The sequence below is a fragment of the Thalassophryne amazonica genome, chromosome 19, assembly GCF_902500255.1.
Source record: "Thalassophryne amazonica chromosome 19, fThaAma1.1, whole genome shotgun sequence".
NCBI classification, from domain to species: Eukaryota; Metazoa; Chordata; class Actinopteri; order Batrachoidiformes; family Batrachoididae; genus Thalassophryne; species Thalassophryne amazonica.
The window spans coordinates 11,280,612-11,297,219 of record NC_047121.1 but is presented as its reverse complement, the minus strand read 5'-3'; the positions used below and the strand labels follow the sequence as shown (position 1 = coordinate 11,297,219).

General features: G+C 47.1%; 1 protein-coding gene across 1 annotated transcript in view; it reads right to left on the bottom strand.

The window, feature by feature from the left end:
- The window catches only part of eipr1 (EARP complex and GARP complex interacting protein 1), a 188,309-nt gene that overhangs the window by 152,409 nt on the left and 19,292 nt on the right, over positions 1-16,608 (bottom strand). The window lies entirely within an intron of this gene.

Genomic DNA, 16,608 nt, shown 5'->3' with positions numbered 1-16,608 from the left:
ACACAGATCGACTGGGATGCATTGTCACCATTCCCAACAAGCGCTGCATTAGGCTTGCTACACAAGACTTGGATTGAACTGCGTCTGCATTCAGTGCCAGACCATTTTCACACTGAACTATGCCAGAAAATAGGCTTCTTTTTTTTTTTTTTTTACTTCAGAGACATCAGAGACAGACATCTCTCTTTCTTTCTTGCTCTCACGGAGCTAATTATTTCTCCCCCATTTAGAGCCAACTGTTTCTGTCATCTGTCTCTGTAATGGCCTCTGCAAGATGTGCATGCATGCACACAGACTTCTCGTTCTCTCCCTCATTCTCTCCTCCACAAAAACATATAAATGCTCACAAACAGACTTTTGCACACAAAGATGCACAAGTAACAGCACGGTGTAAAAAATTAGAATGACACTGACAGTTAATAGTTTATGAGGGCAAGAAGGAGGCACTGAGCTATCTATACCTGTGGTCCCATGCCTTGAATGCTGCAGTGACACACAAACAGAATCCACATTGTCCGAGGTGCAAACACTCGGGTTTCAAAAAACTAACAGCAATAATAAAGTTACAAGAATTTTCCCACCTGAAATAGTCCCACATCACTCTATCCAGAACACCACAGAACCGTCCCAAACAGCGCATCCTCACCTCATGAAAGGAGCCATTCATCCGTCGCAGCCAGGTGATATGTGGGTGTGGCCTTGGCCTTGTGAAGTTGCTGGAGTCCTCAACACTGAGGTACCCATGCTCAAATATCCATCCATCCATTTTCTTCCGCTTTATCCGGAGTCGGGTCGTGGGGGCAGCAGCTCAAGCAAAGCCGCCCAGATCTCCCAATCCACACACACCTCCCCCAGCTCCTCCGGGGGAACCCCAAGGCGTTCCCAAGCCAGCCGAGAGATATAGTCGATATAGTGAAATATACATAGATATAGTCAAATATATACAAAAAAATGCACCATATGGCCATAGTGATATAGCTCATGTTCCTTCACAATGCAAGTGATACTCCTTAGGTTCATCTAGAAAAATGGAATACTAAAGATGTCCACTCATTGCCTTAGATCACTTGTTATCATGGAAGACTCACAACCATAAAGGCAGAGGAATCAGGACCCTGAAGATTTTCCCAAGGACATCAACAGGGGCGTAGGTTTGCATATGGACCATAGGGACAAGTCACAACCAATATTTTGGGATGGCAAAATAGTCCCTACCAATATTTAGCATTTTTTTATATAACAAAATCATTCACTATTTTTTTGCTAACTCGATACTATAATTTTAGTCGTCACGTTTTGTGTTTTCGACGTGCCAGAGTGACAGGGTTACCCATGTTGCAATTTCATTGGCTCACGTTCTTCTCACATGGACGTAAATAAAGCGCATCTCGTGGCAGACAGTGCTTAATTTGTAAAGTGGGAGGTCCCGGAGCACAGAGGATTGGTGACTCCGGTGCAGTGTTGACAGATGTACGATAATTATCGTATTTGTACGGTAGTTGTGCCCTCTGTACGATATACGATCAATAATGGGAAAAAAATCCAAAATGTACGATAATTTCAGTTGGTTGCCCAAACACGCATCTCTCTCTGACACCCAAGAATCATTTTGCAGGTGTTGCACTCAGGCGGCATCAAAGACACACCACACACAGGGCTGCTGCTGGCTTTGGGCGACGTCATTTGAAAACCCGCCCCCTCTCCATACAAAGTAATAAGTTCCCATCCAATCCCTGCCGTGACAGGAAGATTCCCCAACCAACATCTTTTTTTTTTCGAAACTTTATTTCAACAAATGCAATAACAAACGAACAAAACACAAGAGCAAAGAGATATACAAGAAAAATAAAAAAAGTTCAAGTTCCTTATGGAGGTGTCAACATTTTTTCTGTGTTCAACAAAATCTGCACAAGTGGCCATGGCATCAGATGACGACAGCGACCTCGAGGTTGAATTTGACTCTTTCTAGTCTGGTAATTAACACGTTTGTGTCCCTTCACAGAAAAAAAAAAAATCTTTCTAGTCTGGTAGTGCATTTGCTTGTGCATTTGTGGTTTTTTTGTGCCATAGTTTCCCCATTACTATAATTACTGTTTAAAAATGTGACAAAATTCTTTGTAAATTAAAAAAAAAAACGCTAAAATAGCTACGTTGTATGCGTTTTGTTTGTGTACGATAATTTCTCCCAAAATACGATAATTTTGAGGTTTTGGTACGATAGTTTCATATTTCATATCTGGCAACACTGCTCCGGTGCAGAAAAACAAGAAGGGCGGGGGGGGGGGGCTTGCGAACAATGCTGTGCGCCACACTTAAAATAAACTGCACACCCACACAAACACGCACACACACCTTCACAAATGACACTAACACCCTGCCTTTACCTCAAAAATGACTACATTTATGTTTGCTGTCTGTCTCTGTACTTTTCTGTCACTTTTGCGGTCTTTTTCATACTTTCCCTCGTTTCAAAAGTCACCGAACGCACTTTACCGTAATATATGCAACATATAGCATACTGTTGGAAAGCTCAGGTTCTTGGCTTGCTGTCAGTGTTGAAATTTTTCAGAGGGAGGGCTTACATGAGAACTTACGGTAACGAGAATCAGCGGCGCACTAGTGTGAAACTTCTGTTTTTCCTCTGCGTTATGACATCACAGGCTTACGTTTACCGTAATACACCATATATCATTGGAAAGCCCTTAGGTTGACAGATACCTAAGGCAGAGCCTTCAGCTTTCAGGCTCCTCTCCTGTGGAACCAGCTCCCAATTCAGATCAGGGAGACAGACACCCTCTCTACTTTTAAGATTAGGCTTAAAACTTTCCTTTTTGCTAAAGCTTATAGTTAGGGCTGGATCAGGTGACCCTGAACCATCCCTTAGTTATGCTGCTATAGACGTAGACTGCTGGGGGGTTCCCATGATGCACTGTTTCTTTCTCTTTTTGCTCTGTATGCACCACTCTGCATTTAATCATTAGTGATCGATCTCTGCTCCCCTCCACAGCATGTCTTTTTCCTGGTTCTCTCCCTCAGCCCCAACCAGTCCCAGCAGAAGACTGCCCCTCCCTGAGCCTGGTTCTGCTGGAGGTTTCTTCCTGTTAAAAGGGAGTTTTTCCTTCCCACTGTAGCCAAGTGCTTGCTCACAGGGGGTCGTTTTGACCGTTGGGGTTTTACATAATTATTGTATGGCCTTGCCTTACAATATAAAGCGCCTTGGGGCAACTGTTTGTTGTGATTTGGCGCTATATAAAAAAATTGATTGATTGATTGATTACAATCTTACCAAATTTACGCTTAGCCTTAGCCAGCAGTTTCAAATTTCCTTCAATGTCGCCTGCTCTGGCCCCCGGAAGACAATTGACTATGGTTGCTGGTGTCGCTAACTTCACATTTCGCAAAACAGAGTCGCCAATAACCAGAGTTTGATCCTCGGCGGGTGTGTCGTCGAGTGGGGAAAAACGGTTAGAGATGTGAACGGGTTGGCGGTGTACACGGGGCTTCTGTTTAGGGCTACGCTTCCTCCTCACAGTCACCCAGTCAGCCTGCTTTCCCGGCTGCTCGGGATCTGCCAGGGGGTAACTAACGGCGGCTAAGCTACCTTGGTCCGCACCGACTACAGGGGCCTGGCTAGCTGTAGAATTTTCCACGGTGCGGAGCCGAGTCTCCAATTCGCCCAGCCTGGCCTCCAAAGCTACGAATAAGCTACACTTATTACAAGTACCGTTACTGCTAAAGGACGCCGAGGAATAACTAAACATTTCACACCCAGAGCAGAAAAGTGCAGGAGAGACAGGAGAAGCCGCCATGCTAAATCGGCTAAGAGCTAGTAGCTACGCTAAGCTAGCGGATTCCTAAAAACACGCAAAGTGAATAATGTGTAAATAATTTAGAGGTGATTCAGCAGAAGGAGTGCTTTCGTTAAGGCACGTAAAGATTACACTGGGAAACAAATCGTAATCTAGATAACTAGATCAATCTAACTGCGCAGATTAAACAGCTAACAGATACAGAAAAACACCGCAGTGCCCCGGAACAGGAAGTGATACAATACCGCAGTGAGAGCCAACCACCAGTAGAGGCAAGCATGAGAGCACAGGTAAACATACTCAGCCGTTTTGTGCCGAACGCACGTTCATTGCTACTGAAGTCTTTGCAGTTGTGATTTATAAACTTGCAGCTTGTAGCCGGGTTTGTGGGAATTTTGGAGGAGTTGGCGTCTCCACTCCTTACTTCTTACTTGCTAAGTATAACAATTGACACTGCACGTTTTCCAGTTTTCCTCTGCACTCTGGGAGTATTTGGATTTATTCCTTCAGGAGGATTACTGAGTTTTGCTGACTGTTTGCTGGGTGTACACACACCCACCTAATCTGTTTTTGCTCCTGCCAGCAGAACCCGTCCGACAAACTCAAGAGGTGGCCACCTGGGGTACCAGGACTTGGCGGCTCTGGTGTATTGCAGGCCTCCAGCTGGTGGTGGGACTTCGTGGGTTCCAGCTCTTCTCTGGATAGGCGTCTCCTATCCTCGGGCCTGCCCACGTGTCACCATTTTATTATTAATTGGAATCAGCATATTTGTAACCTGTTTGCACTTTTGCATAATTTGTTATTTATTTGAACTCCTATTGACCGCTCATTTACGCCCCGTAATGAGGGTCCGTGCATTCACTTTCCCAACAGGATAACTCGGCCACGTCATGGACTCCGAGGGGCGTTTACCACCTAATGAGCAACCAATGGAGATGCAAGGTGTGCAGGATCTATCAGGAGGTCTGCTGGGTGAGCTGCAACACATTCTAACTAACCTTACTGCTCGGTTGGATCTGTTAACCGAGCAGAACATTCACCTCAGCCGTAGGATGGATGCTCTCACCGCGCAGGTTGAGACGCGCGCATCAGGCGCGGTGGCAGCCGCTCCTCCTACTGTGGACCTGTTGCTTAATAGAGAAAGTCCAATGGTCATTCAAAGGTCTCCCCCCTCATCACCCGAAGCTTACATTAGCCCCCCGGAACCGTACGGGGGTTGTGTCGAAACGTGCGCGGACTTCTTGATGCAGTGCATGCTCGTTTTCTCACAACGGCCCGTGATGTACGAGTCAGACCACAGCCCGGTGGCTTATGTGATTAATTTGCTTCGGGGCGAGGCTCGCGCCTGGGCTACGGTGCTCTGGGAACAAGACTCTTGGCTCCTTTCGACATACGAGGTCTGTCAATAAAGTATAGGTCCTTTTTATTTTTTTCAAAAATTATATGGATTTCATTCATATGTTTTTACGGCAGACATGCTTGAACCCTCGTGCGCATGTGTGAGTTTTTCCACGCCTGTCGGTGACGTCATTCGCCTGTGAGCACTCCTTGTGGGAGGAGTCGTCCAGCCCCTCGTCGGAATTCCTTTGTCTGAGAAGTTGCTGAGAGACTGGCGCTTTGTTTGATCAAAATTTTTTCTAAACCTGTGAGACACATCGAAGTGGACACGGTTCGAAAAATTAAGGTGGTTTTCAGTGAAAATTTTAACAGCTGATGAGAGATTTTGAGGTGATACTGTCGCTTTAAGGACTTCCCACGGTGCGAGACGTCGCGCAGCGCTCTCAGGCGCCGTCGTCAGCCTGTTTCAAGCTGAAAACCTCCACATTTCAGGCTCTGTTGATCCAGGACGTCGTGAGAGAACAGAGAAGTTTCAGAAGAAGTCGGTGTCAGCATTTTATCCGGATATTCCACTGTTAAAGGAGATTTTTTTAATGAAAGACGTGCAGACGGATTGCAGCGTTGGCTCGCAGCCGCCGCGACGCTCCGCCACAGGAAAAACACCTCCGTTGGAAGCCTTAAGGACAAGTTGGAACATGTCCAGCTGTTAAACAATTTCTCATATACTCACTCCACTGAAAGCCATCAAAAGCCGCCTGGATTTTAGAAATGGTTATCAACACGGAGGTGTTTTTCCTGTGCCGCCGCACTGCGGCGGCTGCGTCCCGACGCGCAGACCCGTCCCCACGTCTTTCATAAAAAAAATCTCCTTTAACAGTGGAATATCCGGATAAAATGCTGAAACCGACTTCTTCTGAAACTTCTCTGTTCTCTCACGACGTCCTGGATCAATAGAGCCTGAAATGTGGAAGTTTTCAGCTTGAAACAGGCTGACGACGGCGCCTGAGAGCGCTGTGCGACGTCTCGCACCGTGGGAAGTCCTTAAAGCAACAGTATCACCTCAAAATCTCTCATCGGCCATTAAAATTTCACTGAAAACCAGCTTAATTTTTTGAACCGTGTCCACTTCAATGTGTCTCACAGGTTTCAAAAACATTTTGATCAAACAAAGCGCCAGTCTCTCAGAAACTTCTCAGACAAAGGAATTCCAATGACGGGCTGGACGACTCCTCCCACAAGGAGTGCTCACAGGCGGATGACGTCACCGACAGGCGTCGAAAAACTCACGCATGCGCACGAGGGTTCAAGCATGTCTGACGTAAAAACATATGAATGAAATCCATATAGTTTTTGAAAAAAATTAAAAGGACCTATACTTTATTGACAGCCCTCGTACCCTGGGTTTATTAGGGAATTTCAACAGGTGTTCGATCATCCCAATAGAGGCGAGTCCGCTTCAAATATGCTGCCGTTGATGAGACAGGGACGACGGAGTGCGGCTGATTACGCAATCGACTTCTGTGTTGCGGCAGCGAGGGCCACTTGGAATTCAGTATCACTCCACGCCGCCTTTGTAAATGGGCTGTCTCCGGCCCTAAAGGAGCATCTGGTGGCTAAAGATCAGCTGCGGGATTTAGACGGGCTTATCAATCTAGTTATTAGTCTTGACAATCGGTTAGAGGAATACAAGCGGGAGTGAGACGAAGGGTGTGGCCGGGTGCGCGCCGTCCCTCTCCCTTCCAGGTCTGAAGCAGCGCCGTCCGCTCCCCGCTGCAAAGCCAGAGCATTCCGCGTAGCACCAGCTCCCCCTGCTGACGAAGCTATGGACACGAACAGGGCTAAAGTGAAATCAAAGATAGACAGAGGAGGCTGGCCCGTGGAGAGTGTTTTTACTGCGGCTCGAGTGAGCACGTGCAGAAAAACTGCCCCAAACGGTTAAACTCCAATGCTCTCCCTTAGAGACTGGGTTAAGGGTGAGCCATACTAATCACACGGGCGTTCCACGGAAATGCGCACAACTCCCAGTCACAATCCTCTGTGGGGATTTAACCCTTACCACTCCAGCACTGATTGACACAGGATCAGAAGGGAACCTACTGGATAGTAGGTGGGCTAAGGCAGTAGGGCTCCTTCTGGTGGCCGTTCCTTCACCATTAATGGTGCGGGCGCTAGATGGCACCCTACTACCAAAACTCATGCACCAGACACAGCCTTTAACCTTGGTTGTCTCTGGGAATCACAAGGAGGAGATTGTGTTCTTTGTAACACCTTCTAACTCCAGGATAATTTTGGGCTTTCCATGGATGGTAAAGCACAGTCCCCGGATTGATTGGCCACCTGGGTTTGTGGCTCAATGGAGCGAAACCTGCCACCGGGAGTGTTTAAGATCCTCTGTGCTACCTGGTCATGAAGTTAAAGAGGAGGTCAGAGTCCCCCCCCCCAATCTCACGGAGGTGCCGGCTGAGTATCATGACCTTGCTGACGTCTTCAGCAAGGATCTGGCACTCACCCTGCCCCCGCATCGACCGTATGATTGTGCCATTGATTTGGTTCCAGGCGCTGAGTATCCGTCCAGCAGACTGTACAACCTCTCACGTCCTGAACGCGAATCACTGGAGACCTACATCTGGGACTCATTAGCTGCAAGGCTAATCCGAAACTCTTCATCCCCGTTAGGTGCAGGTTTTTTTTTTTTTGTGGGCAAGAAGGACGGCGGTCTCTGTCCATGCATTGATTATAGAGGGCTGAACGAGATCACGGTTCGCAACCGATACCCGTTACCTCTACTGGATTCTGTGTTCACGCCCCTGCATGGAGCCAAAATTTTCACAAAACTGGATCTTAGGAATGCTTACCATCTGGTTCGGATACGGAAGGGAGACGAATGGAAGACGGCATTTAACACCCCCTTAGGGCACTGTGAGTACCTGGTCATGCCGTTCGGCCACACCAACGACCCCCCGACGTTTCAGGCTTTGGTTAACGATGTTTTGCGGGATTTCCTGCACCGATTCATCTTCGTATATCTAGACGATATCCTCATTTTCTCCCAGGACTCTGAGACTCATGTTAAGCATGTCCGTCAGGTCCTTCAGCGGTTATTGGAGAACCGGCTGTTTGTGAAGGCCGAGAAGTGTGAGTTCCATCGCACTTCTTTGTCCTTCCTGGGGTTTATTATCTCCTCCAACTCCGTCGCACCTGATCCGGCTAAGGTAGCTGCAGTGAGAGATTGGCCCCGACCGGTAAATCGTAGGAAGCTGCAACAGTTCCTAGGGTTCGCCAATTTTTACAGGAGGTTCATTAAGGGCTATAGTCAGGTAGTTAGCCCCCTTACAGCCCTGACCTCCACCAAAGTCCCCTTCACCTGGTCGGATCGGTGCGAAGCCGCGTTTAGGGAGTTGAAACACTGGTTTTTGACTGCACCACTTCTGGTGCAGCCCAGCCCTAGTCACCAGTTTATCATTGAAGTGGATGCCTCTGACTCAGGGATAGGAGCCGTGTTGTCCCAGAGCAGGGAGTCCGATAGTGTTCTCCACCCCTGTGCTTACTTCTCCCGCAGGTTAACCCCCGCTGAACGGAACTATGATGTTGGCAATCGGGAACTCCTGGCGGTGAAAGAGGCCCTTGAGGAGTGGCGACATCTGTTGGAGGGAGCTGTGGTGCCATTTGTTGTTCTCACTGACCACCGGAACCTGGAATATATCCAGACCGCTAAGCGGCTGAACCCCAAGCAAGCCCGATGGTCACTATTTTTTGGACGCTTCAACTTCAAAATCACCTACCGCCCCGGGACCAAGAACATCCAGTCTGACACCCTGTGCCGGGTGCACGAAGAGGAAGTTGGAGCAAGGCTGTTGGACCCACCGGACACCATCTTGCCGGAGTCCACTATCGTCGCAACCCTCACGTGGGATGTGGAGGGAGTGGTCAGGGAGGCCCTGACGCGAAACCCGGGTCCCGGAGGTGGACCCTCCAACAGACTGAACGTGCCACCAGACGCTCGAACTGCCGTGTTGGACTTCTGTCATGGTTCCAAGCTCTCCTGCCATCCGGGGGTGCGAAGGACCGTGGCAGTGGTCTGGCAGCAGTTCTGGTGGCCGTCAGTCGAAGCCGACACCAGGGACTACATCCGGGCATGCACCACCTGCGCCAGGGGCAAGGCTTCCCATCAGCCGGAGAAGGGGCTCCTCCAGCCGTTACCTGTGCCTCGTTGCCTCTGGTCCCACATCGGAGTGGACTTCATCACGGATCTCCCTGTGTCCCAGGGAAAAACGGTCATCCTGACGATAGTGGACCGGTTCTCGAAGGTGGCCCACTTCGTGGCCCTCCCGAAGCTCCCGACAGCCCAGGAGACTGCAGACCTCCTGGTCTATCATGTCTTGCATCTGCATTGTATCCTGACGGACATAATATCAGACCGTGGTCCTCAGTTCTCCTCGCAGGTCTGGAGGAGTTTCTGTAGGGAGCTGGGGTCCACGGCGAGCCTGTCTTCCGGGAACCACCCACAAACAAACAGTCAAGCAAAGCGGGCTAACCAGGACCTGGAGCAAGCCTTAAGGTGTGTCACATCAGCGCACCCGACGGCCTGGAGTCAACACCTGGCCTGGATCTAGTACGCACACAACAGCCAAGTATCGTCCTCCACCAGCATCTCCCCGTTCGAGGTCTGCTTGGGATATCAACCCCCGTTGTTACCAGCTGTCGAGGGAGAGGTCGAGGTGCCCTCGGTCCAGGCCCACCTCAGGAGATGCCGTCGGGTGTGGAAGAAAGCCCGCTCTGCTCTCCTGAAGGCCCGGACGCGGGCTAAGGACCATGAGGACCGCCGACGAGCCCCGGCCCCAGCTTATCAGCCCAGGCAGGAGGTTTGGCTGTCTACTAAGAACATACCTCTGCAGACGGATTCACCAAAGCTAACTGACCATTACATTGGACCATTTAAAATAGTCAAGGTGATCAGCCCTGCTGCAGTACAACGTCAGACCTCTGTACCCCTGCACCAGCGCCACCTCCTGCCCGGATCATCGATGGAGAACCAGCTTGGACCATCAAGAAACTCCTTGACGTTCGTCAGAGGGGCCGGGGTTACCAATATCTGGTAGACTGGGAGGGGTATGGCCCAGAGGAACGCTCCTGGGTAAAGAGGAGCTTCATTTTGGATCCCGCTCCCCTGGCGGATTTCTACAGAGAGCACCCAGACAAGCCAGGTCGGGCGCCAGGAGGCACCCGTTGAGGGGGGGGTCCTGTTATGTGGGCCGCTGAAGAGGAGGTACTGCTGGCCCACCACCAGATGGCGCCCTGCCATGCTGGCACCTTTTGGCCCTTAGAGGGCGCACGGGCCTGTTGACCTCCTTGGCAACCACCAGGTGCGCTCCGTTGGCTGTCAGCTGTTTGTCATCTTCATCATCATCACCCATAAAAGCCTGGGAAGGACACCATAACTCTGCCGAGTTATCAGCTTACCACACAGGTAAACATACTCAGCCGTTTTGTGCCGTACGCAAATTCATTGCTACTGAAGTCTTTGCAGTTGTGATTTATATACTTGCAGCTTGTAGCCGGGTTTGTGGGAAGTTTGGAGGAGTTGGCGTCTCCACTCCTCACTTCTTACTTGCTAAGTATAACAATTGACACTGCACGTTTTCCAGTTTTCCTCTGCACTCTGGGAGTATTTGGATTTATTTCTTCAGGAGGATTACTGAGTTTTGCTGACTGTTTGCTGGGTGTACACACACCCACCTAATCTGTTTTTGCTCCTGCCGGCAGTACTGGTCCAACAGCCTCGAGCGGTGGCCACCTGGGGTACCAGGACTTGGCGGCTCTGGTGTATTGCAGGCCTCCGGCTGGCGGTGGGACTTCATGGGTTCCGGCTCTTCTCTGGATAGGCATCTCCTACCCTCGGGCCTGCCCACGTGTCACCATTTTGTTATTAATTGGACTCAGCATATTCATAACCTGTTTGCACTTTTGCATAATAAATTGTTATTTATTTGAACTCCTATTGACCGCACATTTACGCCCCCTAACGTGGGTCCGTGCATTCACTTTCCCAACATGGAGAGCCTTAATGCTGGACTGCGGTAAACCAGAAAAATCTAGAAGAGACAAACACATGAATCAGGGTCTCAGCATCAGCCATAGACAGGATGAGAATCAGAATCACCTTTATTGTCATTGTAATTTACACTGTAACGAGATTTGAGTGCAACTCCAAAAGGTGTTTTTCCGAGGTGTGAATAATTATTAGCCAAATAAAAGATAATGAAATTTAACAAATTATTTAAATATAACTAAATACAAGGTGGACCAAAGTAAAATGTAAAACCAGAATTATGTACAACTTTGGAATAATATTGCATGGGAAATATTGCACATGATTTACAGATATTGCACAAGAAACTTGAAAAGTGCAGATTAAAGTGGTTTGTTATTGTTCAGTGCAGTGATCGCTCTGGGGAGAAAGCTGTCCCTGAGTCTGTTTGTCCTAGTTTTGATTGACCTATACCGTTGGCCAGAGGGTAGTAGGTCAAACAGGTGGTTGCTGGGGTGGGATGTGTGTTTGCTGATGCTGGCAGCTCTGCTGAGGTAGCAAGAGCTGGCAATGTCCTCCAGGCTGGGCAGAGAGCAACCAGTGATCTCCTGGGCCGTTTTGATCACCTTCTGCAGCGCTCTCCTGTCTGCTGCTGAGCACCCCCCGTACCACGCTGTAATGGAGTACATCTCTCGATGGTGGCTCTGTAGAACAACCTGGGCACCCTCAGGAAGTGGAGTCGCTGCTGGGCTTTCTTCACCACCACTGTGGTGTTGGCAGTCCAGGGGAGGCTGTCAGAGAGCTGCACTCCCAGGAACCTGGTGGAGCTGACCCTTTCCACACAGTCCCCATGGATGTAGAGTGGGGCTGGGTAAGCCCTGCCCTTCCTGAAGTCCAGGAATATTTCTTTTGTTTTTGTAGTGTTCAGTGGCAGGTTGTTAGCTGAACACCACACTGTCAGTCGGTTGACCTCATCTCTGTAATCAGACTCATCCCCCCGAGATGAGCCCATGGGACAATTCTTCGCTATATTTCGCAGGTGGAAGAAAGCAGTCCTTGCAATATCTCTAATGTGGAGGTCAAGGGACAACGCAGGATCAAAAATTACCCCAAGGTTCCTCACTTTGTCAGTGTGATGTATGACACACAAGCCTCAATTTGACCAGCGTCTTACTGGAGGAAATTGCTAGACAGCCAGCTTCTCACCAATGCAAGGCAATCTTCTACTGATTTTATGTGGATGAGATTACCAGCAGTTATCAGCATGCAAAGCTATGACTTATTCACTACACCTGTGGTTTTCGTACTTCAGTGTTTGGTGTCAAAAGGTCTGTTTATTCATTGTACTAGCCAATGATGTTTCATGGTTTTTTGAGAATTAATATATCCATGAATTGATCAAATTGATCAGATTCACTGAAGTCATGTATCAACAAAATGTCCTCCCCCAAAAGCTGTGAACATTTTTTTTTACTTCTTTATTCTGAACATAACAGCATAAATACTTGTTCAGACAACCCTAAAGGGCCATTTACCTACTGAGGACAGACCTGCCAGCCTTGAAGGAAGGTCTGGAGTTCCACTTCATTAAATAATAAAATAACATCAGATCATGTACATGGCCAACAACAGGTAATATACGTGTATTTAAAAATAAATAAATAATAACACTGTATAATTTGGAAAGCTGATTTAGTCATTGATAGAAAACTGTATGAACAGAGCATCCAGAAAGTATTCACAGCGGTTCACTTTTTCCATATTTTCTTATGTTAAAGCCTTATTTCAAAATGGAATAAATTCATTTCTTCCCTCAAAATTCTACACACAACATTGCATAATAACAGCATGAAAAAAGTTGTTCTTTTTTTCTTTGGTTTACATTTTTGCAAATTTATTAAAAAAAACAAACAAACAAAAAAACCCTAAGAAATCACATGCACATAAGTATTCACACCCTTTGCTCAATACTTTGTTGATGCACCTTTGGCAGCAACTACAGCCTGAAGTCTTCTTGAATATGATGCCACAAGCTTGGCGCACCTATCTTTGGGCAGTTTTGCTCATTGTTCTTTGCAGCACCTCTCAAGCATACAGGTTGTCAGATCTGACAGCCAGCACCACAAACTAGCAAGGTAAGCACTGTTGTAAGACACCACATCAAGCCAACTCGTGTGCAATGTGACTGTTGCCAGTAATAAATTTATTTAAGACTAAAATTAGACAACAGTTTGAAATTTATCCTTCCAGGTGCACAGTTACTGAAGAGATAAATATTTGGATTATGAACTGTGCGCCACTAAAAACCAGGAATTTCTGGGCGAGTCCCGACATTGGAGAAGGAGGAGAAAGTGACATCAGCACGAGAACCATCAATTTATGGATTTTTACAGGCTGCTGACAGCCCCGTTTTCACCAAGTGGTTTGGGTTGGTGCTGCATGGTGTAATACGTGCCAGACGGTTAATTCTCGCCAGCAGAATCCTTTTGATTGGCAGGTGGAACACTTCTCAACGCCACACGGAGGCAAAACTGAGTATTTTCACATTATTTCATTGTTTTCTGGATCATGGGTTAATTTCATCTTTTGCAGACTGAGACGTTATGAGCAGATGAGGGACTGCGAGTCTTTCAACTTGCGGTGCAAAGGAGACCGTGGTGGAAGAAGAGGAGGCTCTGATCACAGTAGAGACTCGCACCATCAGCTGCACATGCAATCAACAGATTACACCTGTAGCTGACCGTGCCAGTCCCGGATCGTTACAGCAGAAACTTGACGCATCAGCCACAATTAATGGATTACAGTCAGTGCTGTAACCTGGCACTCCCATGTGACAAATGGACTTTTCTTCAGCCAGGACAATTAAATTATTTTCAGACGTTGTTTTGTACAGGTGGATAAGTTTTCATCAGACTGAAGATGATCTCACTGAAACGGAGGACAAGTAAGACTATATTATTTAATTCTTGTGTGAATGGTTTTATTATTTAATAACACATTATGCTACTAAGGTACAGTACACTAACTGTACTAAAGAAGGAAACAAGATTTACACCCCTGTCACATTCCAACACGGCAAATATTGGCATAATCCTATGCTGTCGGGAGGAAAAGAGGCATGGCCAGCCATGGTCCAAACACATCCGGGCTGCCTCATGCACACCTGCAGGATGCAACCCAAACATATTTCAGACAACAGTCAGATGACACAGATTGCTGTCAGATGGCTGTCATTGGAGCTGTCACTCACCCACCCACGCAATCAAATCTCCGCTTGTACTCACATTCCCAGCGCTAAACTGACCTCTCTTCAGTGTGTGCCTCACATGACGGGGTGCGTGCATGTACGTGTGTAGAACAGGTGATCAAAGCAGTGCGCGAGTGTGTGGCCAAAATGTTCGCTCAGCTGTATGTATATGTGTTCATAAACGCTGTACCAGCAACTCCACGTGCGTACGTGCGCCCCACGTGTGCACGCGAGCACTGGAGCTGATGTACATCCGAGCACACCGACAGCAGTCAGTGATCACCTGCTGTTGTACAGTCCGGTGAAAAACCCCTTTAGATCAGTATATACTTGCATTGTTAGATTTTATTTGTCCGGCTGGACTCCATGACTGCTGCTGAACTGCTGCACATGTGCGCAACATTCAGATGTAGCCAGTGGACTTTCTCTTTTCTTGTTGTCATTTTACTTGATACGCATCATAACACAACTGCAGCTGGATTATTGGTGTGGGATGGCGCTTCACATGTGATTTAATTATACCAGAGGTGGATTATGCTTTTGTCATCTGATTAATGTTGCCAGCACACAGCGCAGACGGGTGAAAGGGACTTGACCAGCTGTCTGCACTGCGATGTTGAACGCGAGATACCGGAGGTGAATTACATGTTTATTTATGTCATAATGTGCTGGGCAAACATTTCTGCACCATACCTGCTACAGAGTTAGGAGGTGTACGTGTAATAACATGTGCATTACAGCGATGACATCCTGTGTAGCTGTGTTGCAGCGCTGCACCGAGCCTCTGATGCACGTATAGTGCCACATACATCTTATTACATAACATTTCCTTCACCCTCCCTGGCCGGGGTCCAGTGGAGGTGGACAAATGTGGCACAGCATGTCGGCAGGCTTTGTTGTGATTGATCGATCTCAGAGCTCAATCAACTGCAATCAGATTGTTTCAGATTCTGTTTATGCCACCTTCAGAATATGTAAATTGCGGTCAGACGGTCGTCAGATTACATTTCAATCGCTGTCGGATTGGTGTCCCATCTCGACGGCGCCCGGAGAATTATGAACATATGCGTCACACTCAGGGCCACTGGCCAATTTTGACCTATTGTGAATTTCCGCAGATGGCTGTCAGAAGGTTTTAGAACCGAAATCCGACACTTTTGGGATGTGCGCCAATTCGTAACTCCGACGGCACTCTGCGCGATTCCGGCTATGTGTGACGGGCGTATTATTTTAAAAATAGCTTATATTTTCTGTCCCCCATGTCATTTTTCAGATTTGAAATGTACCCGTTTCTAAGAAAGAAAAAAAACAAAACAACAACAACAAAAACATAAATAAAAAATCCACACTTCCTCGTCACTTTTTTGTGATGTCACAAATAGTAAAACAAATTATTTTTTTAATCAGTTGATTATGACCAAAGAGCTGGTAAAAAATAAAAATAAAAAAGTCTATCACCACCACCTACATTCCGAAATCGCCCGCCTGGATGATTTATTTTTTTATAATCACCATTCTGTGTTCTGAACTCTGCCAGTATCGTCACTGTTGTCAGACTGAAGGTTTTCCTCCAAGCTTTAGTCTCCGTCATTGTGGTCTAAATAAGGCTCACAACCACAAGGCTGTCCTCCCACAGCTTCTTCAGAATCACCTTCAGACTAGTGTGCCTTAATTGAGAGAGTGGTGTCAACTCAGAACATGGCACCATTTTGGTTCCACCTGTGCTGAACTGCTGAATGAACCTTTAATGTTCTCAATCATTTAACCACATACAGCAACACATCCAGGTACAGGTGCTACCAAAATAAATGTTAAAATAGTTAAGCCATCAAATTTACAGACATTGACATTTGATGATGATTTATTTAATTAATTTAAAAACTGATATATGCAGCTCTGTAACTCCATGTCATGCAATGACATGTGTGACAGTTTTGTCTCTGGATTACACTTTATTCTGGACTAATGTGACCCTCAACAAGCTTTTCTTTCTACACCAGTTCCATTGAAGTTGGGACGTTGTGTAAAATGTAAATAAAAACAAAATACGATTTGCAAATCCTCTTCAACCTGTATTCAATTGAATACACCACAAAACCAAGATATTTAATGTTCAAACTGAGAGAATTTTTGGTTTTGTGCAAATATTTGCTCATTTTGAAATGGATGCCTGCAACATGTTTCAA